This window comes from Salvia splendens, chromosome 15 (assembly GCF_004379255.2).
Source record: "Salvia splendens isolate huo1 chromosome 15, SspV2, whole genome shotgun sequence".
NCBI classification, from domain to species: Eukaryota; Viridiplantae; Streptophyta; class Magnoliopsida; order Lamiales; family Lamiaceae; genus Salvia; species Salvia splendens.
Window position 1 is genome coordinate 30,490,061 of NC_056046.1, and position 8,144 is coordinate 30,498,204.

At 31.0% G+C, this 8,144-nt stretch overlaps 1 pseudogene; it reads right to left on the bottom strand.

Moving 5' to 3' along the window:
* Nucleotides 1-7,107: 7,107 nt before the first annotated feature.
* LOC121768493 lies at nucleotides 7,108-7,843 on the bottom strand (annotated as a pseudogene).
* Nucleotides 7,844-8,144: the final 301 nt, after the last annotated feature.

Sequence of the window (8,144 nt, forward strand, 5' to 3'; positions counted from 1 at the left end):
TTATCCTATACATTAATAATTAGTAGAGTACTTGTATTTTAAAGTCCAAAATTAGGCTCGTATATTAAAAAAACATATTTTGTCCTATACATTAATAGATTTTGTCAATTAGGTAGAGTACTTTTATTTTAAAGTCTAAAATTAGGCTCTTATATTAAAAAAACATTTTTATCCTATACATTAATAATTAGTAGAGTACTTGTATTTTAGAGTCCAAAATTAGGCTCGTATATTAAAAAAACATATTTTGTCCTATATATTAATAGATTTTGTCAATTAGGTAGAGTACTTTTATTTTAAAGTCTAAAATTAGGCTCGTATATTAAAAAAATATATTTTATCCTATACATTAATAATTAGTAGAGTACTTGTATTTTAAAGTCCAAAATTAGGCTCGTATATTAAAAAACATATTTTGTCCTATACAATAATAATCAATTAAGTGTCCTCGCTTCTGGTCCTAACCTATATAGTTCAATTCATATTTAACATGTTAATCAAGTCAATCCATATTTAACTCATTCATAAAGTCAAAATGAGATTAATTAACCATTAATTATTAACAAAATTAGTATTTTAATATGGCCAAGACATATAACCAGATCTAGGAATGAACGGCGATTGGGGTCGAGGGATTATTAACATAAATTATTAACAAAATTAGTGTTAGGAAAATTAGTTGGGTAGGTGGAGGAATGTGAAGTTAGGTCGGATTAATTTGGTTGTGCTTCAAGTCTTCGACCCAACGATGTAGAAAGAATAGCAGATATGCAACGGCTAATGAAAAGGAGAGTGTTAATCAAGGATCAATTGAGAATTTATACAATATTTATTGGAGGCTATGAAGAAACTACACGTTATGGCTTAATAAAGTGTTAATTTAGGCGCTATAAAGTTATTTATGAAGGTATTAAGACACTAACTGTTCTAGTGTATTTTTTTTCGTAGTCATAACATAATTACATCACTTTATCTGTTTCATGGATTAATGTGAAAATCACATTTTATGTGAGAATCGAGAATAATATTTTGAATGTATAAACTTAGATAATTCACGGCAAAAATTAACCGTATGAAAATAATATATTTATTCGTGACTAGTGGGATTTTAATTCATATCTTTCACTTAATTTAATATATAAAAACGGCAAACTATAAACAAAGTTCAAGAAACAAAAGAAAAATATAAGTAGGGTTGAATTTATAATACATCACATTTATTAAAAATCCCTTCTATGGATGTGCCTCTCTCCTATTACACTGGAATTCTAGGTAAATTTGTTTGTCAAATTAGCCGCCGTATGTATCGTGTCAGTGCATATTATTGTAGGATAATTTACCTATAAATTTATAAATTTTCATCAAAATATAGTTTTTGCATACAGACTTTACAATTCATATGTAAATTATCAAACTATTAATTTGTTCTATTTTGCAACCAAACTATTAAATTCACATGTAAACGATCAAACTATTAATTTGTTCTGATTTTGCAACCAAATTACTGATTCGATTTGATTTTGCATTTTAACTATTCAATGTGACATCAACCAAAATAATGTTAAATTTTATAGTTAAATAATTCATTGGTTGAATTATGGTTATAGAATTATATCAAACCATTTTAAACTCAAAATCTTAATCGGAAGCAAAATCAGAATTAATCAATTGTGAAATACGTGTTTTAAAATGTTAACAATAATAACACATAACCACATCATACACGCATCGCTAACAAAAGTATTAGACTTAAGTAATAATCTTTAAATGAAATTTTCTGCGTCTATCACTGCATTTTTTGACGATCATTTTGTGAAGGTATGGCCGGTATCACTGCATATGTTGGATTTTACGAGATTTGCTCTCCAAAAAAGGGTGAACTCGTCTTTATATCGGCTGCATCAGGAGGTGTAGGTTAGCTTGTTGGCCAATTTGCTAAGCTATTTAGGTGTTATGTCGTTGGAAGCGCAGGATCACAACATAATTTCTTTTAATTACTCTTTTAAATTAATTTATAAAAATCCATTCACCAACTTCTTTTTTCAATTTGAATTTGCGTAATTTGTTGGTGATTAAATGAATATGGAACATAATAGTAATAATTAACATAAATAACCATACAGTCAAAAGTCAACTCTAATTCAAGGTTTAAAATATTCAATAAGCATTATCTTTAATAAAAAATATTAATAAAAATAACCTCAGCAATTATCTTCATACTGAAGCAGCAATTTTCTTTTTGGGGTTGTAATTACTTTATATTTTTTAGAGTTAATTTATTTATATATAATACTTTGTTCAAGGTTGACCTTTTGAAGAACATATTGGGGTTTGATGATGCATTCAACTACAATGAAGAATCATACCTGAATGAAGCCATAAAGAGGTATATATATAAAGTGACAAAATTAATTAATTTCTTTTACATATATAATTAACTAATCCGATTATATAGATTATGGGCCAACAAGATATTGGGTCGGGTCGGGCCGGTCCAATCCAAAGATATATATATACATATAGCCCATATGGCCCTGGCTAGCCACATAAATAAACAAAATATATCCCTCGGCCGTAGAAATATAAAAATCATCTTTATTAGTTTTGAAACATCACTTGAAAAGACTAGTTGAAGACATAATTGATTTATGTTTCATAGGTGAAATAATTCTGCGACAAATTCAACCATCACACTAATAAAAATATGAAACATCTATGTTACTAATAATTCCGCTGGTGGATAACTTCGACCTAAGGTCGATCAGGATGGTTATGCTAGGGGCGGCGCCGCTGGGGAAGGAGCTGGAAGCGGCTCTGCTCAGCCGCGTGTCGCATGCGGTTTTTGGACAGGTGAAAAGTGAAAAATAACTGATATACCTAACTTCATTTTTCATATCCTTCAAATGATCATTTAATACCAGAAACACTAAATTCAATTTAATTACTCCCTATATTTGTGTTGAGATTATAAGAATTATACTACTAATTGATTTACTTTGTTTTACTCTAAATTCAGTGTTAGGAAAATTAGTTGGGTAGGTGGAGGAATGTGAAGTTAGGTCGAATTAATTTGTCATTACTCCTCATTGATGTGATGCATATATATCTAATCGATTCGAATCTTTATCATGGTACCACTTGCATCTAATACTTTGACAATTTTGGATTATAATATAACTAAATATTACTTACGAAAAAATATAGTATGGACAAACAGACTAGGAAATTTATTTTTATTATTCAGCCCATGAATTTATTATTTTTTTCCAATAACATGAATTCCCTGTGGTCTATCTAACCCACCTATAATAATGGACAAACGGGCTAGGATGTTTATGTTTATTAGTCGGCCCATGAATTTATTATTTTTGTCTAATATCTTTGAATTCCTCGCGGTCTATCTAACCCACCTAGAATAAAAAAGGATATAAATTATGATAATATTATTATTATCATACATGGCTAAGTACATAACTTCGTGTACAAATTTTTAACATGCATGTTACGTGGTAGCAACTGCAGAGATTGGCAGTCATTCTATAATTAATTAAACAATTTATTGAAATTACCCGACAAAGACGGGAGCATCACTATAAAAAAAGGGTTAAATAAAATGAAATCAAATTAAGTATGCCATTCTATTGTTCAATAAATAAATGTTGAATTTGTTGAAAATTCGGTGCAATATCTCTCTCTAGGAACCGTGCATTTAGTTATATTATAAATCAAAATTGACAAAGTATTAGATGCAAGTGGTACCATAATAAGGATTCAAATCGATTAGTTATATATGCAATACATCAATAGGGAGTAATGACAAGTTAATCCGACTTAACTTCAAATTCCTCCACCTACCCAACTAATTTTCCTAACACTGAATTTAGAGTAAAATAAAGTTAATCAATTAGTAGTATAATTCTTATAATCTCTACACAAATACAGGGACTAATTAAATTGAATTTAGTGTTTCCGGTATTAAATGATCATTTAAAGGACATGAAAAATGAAGTAATGAATATAAGTTATTTTTCACTTTTCACCTATCCAAAACCGTCTGCGACTTCCAGCTCGTTCCCCAGCAGCACCGCCCCTGACAGAACCATCCTAATCGAGCTCAGGTCAAAGTTATCCACCAACGGAATTATTATTGACATAGATGTTTCACATTTTTATTAGTGTGATGGTAGAACGTGTCGCAGAATTATTTCACCTACTGACATAGATCAATTGTTGTAACACCCCATATTTTGTATTTACATTTACATATATATATATATTTAGGGAGATGATCAAAATAAGTATGTGTTTAAATCCAGAAATGCAGCCCAAATCTTAGCCCTACGATTAGATGATCTAATGGTCAATAATTAACCAAAAACACGGAAGGTCATAATTAAGCATTTTTAGGTCATATTATAAGATTTGAGTTTAATGTCATGTTAAGATCATTTTAGGTCATACTTGGTTAGTATGACCTAAAAATACACTAACCATGACCTAAAAATGCCCTACGCATGATATTATTCTGCGTTTCTGTATTTAAATATGGTTTTGCATAGATCAAAACCCTATATATATATATATATATATATATATATATATATATATATATATATATATATATTATAGGGATGTATTCATATCCAAATGCTAAGTATAAGTGAAACACAAAACACATGCAATCCATTGGTTTTGTGATCTAACGGTTAGATTAATGCCACGTGTCATCTAATAATGTAGATTTTTAGCCTAATAATGTACCTCGGCTAATAATGTAGCATTTTGTTTAAAAATGTACAGTTTTAGTCTAATAATGTAAATTTCTAGTCTAATGTACCTCGGCTAATAATGTAGATTTTTAGTATGATAATGTAACTAATCACAATCATCCAATCTAATGATCCAAGGGTTGTGATTTGTGTTATGTTTTGCACTAAGATGATGTAAGGACCCTAGCGCACCCCATTATATATATGTATATATATATATAGATTGCAGTAATTACTCCTATTTAAATCCTCCAATAAAAAAAATCACCAAATATTCTATTACTATTCACAGTTTTATTTTCGTCAACTTAATACTAATTTAAAAATATTAATAATCACAGATAAATTTCAAGATCAATTAAATGCGTTCCATATACTACGCATTTTATCTATCCATTTCATGTGTGTTTCATGTCTTTTATTCCCTTAATCAAATTCTAAGTTACTATTTCCACTAGTTACTTTATACTCCGTAATTACTAATCTTACTTAGTAAATCCTCAAATTTAGTTTAACATCCATAGTCATTCTAAATCATATTTCTTTTACCAAATCTTATAAATAAAACTCATTAACCTTATCAACTAAATTTCTTTAATCTCAATTATTTGCAATCGTTAGAATATGCTTCAATCATCAATTCTAGTCTCATTTCTATGGTTAATCCACTTACATAATCACACTTAGTTATTAGTCATTACCATATTCAATTCCTTACTCAAAAAACATCTTTCACTTCAATATTCCAATCAATTTTCCAAAATATATCAAATGACCATTATAAATTCTAATAAATTTATTTTAGTCACTAAATAAGATATATTATTCATTTTCAACAACACTTTGACCAATTAAGATTCATGGATTAAAGCACTAAGATAGTCAGTTCATACCCAAAATCATACATAGGTTCAACTCAATTTAGTTCAATGGAAAAACTTATGTTTCCGACGTCTACGGACAAGGATTGATAGATAAACTCAAAACGTAACACACACCTTATTTGACAACCAACGAGGTCAGAAATGTTTTACCTCATAACCTATTATAAGTTTCAAATAAAAGAAAAATAGGATAAAAGAGAGCCCTACCTTGATAACCATACGTTGGTTCGACTGTTTCAAAGCGTCAACAAATAGGATAAAAGAGAGCCCTACGGACAAGGATTGATAGATAAACTCAAAACGTAAGACAAACCTTATTTGACAACCAACGAGGTCAGAAATTTTTTACCTCATAACTTATAATAAGTTTCAAATAAAAGAAAAATAGGATAAAAGAGAGCCCTACCTTGATAACCATACGTTGGTTCGACTGGTTCAAAGCGTCAACAAAAATTAAATGAAACTTTCATAGATTGCAACTTCTTCTTCCTCCTTTGATTACTAATCGGTTGATTCTCCAAAGTGGGGTGAATAGTAGGCTAGTAGCTATATTTGATTTTATAGCAAGAGCCACATTATTTAATTAATTATGAATAGCAAATGACGAATGACACTATTTTGATCATTCATATTCTTTCTAAATGATTCCATGTATAATTGTCTGATTGTAGTAAAAAAAATTACAAACCTAAAAAAATCGTGCCTCTCGAAGAGTTTTGGAGATAAAAATATATATAGCATCTTTTATGCAAAATGACCATTTCTCCCTTCTATTGTATACGCTATATAATTTCCGATTTAATTCTATTTTCTTGCTCAATCTTACTGACGTGATACTTGTGTAACCCCAATTCTATATAAAATAACATTCAGTGTTGTGCACAAATTATAAAAATTTCAGCCTAAATTGACAAATTTGTGTAGAAAGGAACTTTCCGACTAAACCCTGATTTGGGGTGTTACAATTATGTCTCGAACTAGTCTTTTCAGCACAACTTTTTCGAAGCGGACTGCTATTTGTTCAACAATCGTTGGCCGCCAGCGGTCCGCTGGGCGGGTCGAATACTCCAGATTTTCATCTTCGAGTTTTAGCTATCTTTTTAGGCTCAAATTTGCACATTTTTCACAAAACACGTCAAAATACCAAAATAGATAAAAATATGTAATTATTGGACATGTAATGCAACATTGATACTCAAAATTGACCAAATAAAGGCCCTAAAATAGTGCAAAAACCGAGCATATCAAAGAGTATGACTCCCATTTCGTTAATATTTTCAATTCACTTTCTATTAACATTTTTAAAAATTCGTGGTGGATAAAGTGTGACTTTTAATAGCTAACGTAGGGAGTAGGATTTTCTTGTGGCAGCTTTTTCAAGATTTCATAGTTATGAGTTGATAAAATATGTAGATTCATATTGATTGTTGTTATTAAAAGCATGGAAAAAGAGAAAATGAAATACAGAGATATATAGTAGGAGGATAGAAATTTATTTTAGCAAACATGAAAGTAAAACACGCAGTCCCAAGTTAATAGTAGATCAATTGTCGTTGTTGCGGCTATAGTTGATCAATTGTCATTGTTGCGGAGCAAATACTTAGCACAAAGCAGCATGAGGCCAATGTATGGTTTAATGGAAGCGATTTCAACATTAGCTGCAGCTTCTTCTTTGAGCTCGTACTCGATCGTAGATCGAGTTATACACTGCTTCTCGTTTGCCCTCCACCTCCATCACATTGAATCTCATACGATACAGCGTGAACCCTAGATCCAGAAATCCACCTTCCACAACCTCTACCTCCTTCACACGCTTCTCGTTATCCACCACCACGAATTTCTCCTTGAACGACTTCATCCCCCCTCCCATCCCTGCTCAATTAATCAATTAATTAATAATTACATAAATCTAGCGGAAGTTGATTGAACTGAATGTGGATGGTACCTGGACGGAAAACGAGCTCGAGAATGGTTCCGGCGCCGCCGTCCCCTTGGACGATGTCGACCCGGCTGATAAAGTCGGAGTTGGCTTTCTCCGCCACTTTGAGGAGCTGTAGAGTGCCGTAGAGCTTCCACGCTTCGGATGCCGGTACATCAACTGTCATCTCAGCGGACATTGTTCCGTACATCTTCGATTTCCGGTTGCGGCAGATGTGATGTCTATGCACTACAAAGAGGAGTTGAGATTGAGAGGGTTATTATTTATAAAATAAGGGTGTGGTTGAATTGGTAAATAGGGGCATTCATATAGCATTTGACAACCCAATATAGTGTTTGATTTGTTGGTTAAATTTTCTGTGTGACTCGTTTAATGGGAAATGGCCCGTTGAATTATGGCTGAAAATGACTGTTTTATTATCATGAAAAATTCAGTGATAATAATATGTGCAACACTATTTCAATCTTAAATTACATAGAATAAACAAAATATAGCCCTCGGCCGTAGAAATATAAAAATCATCTTTATTAGTTTTGAAACATCACTTGAAAA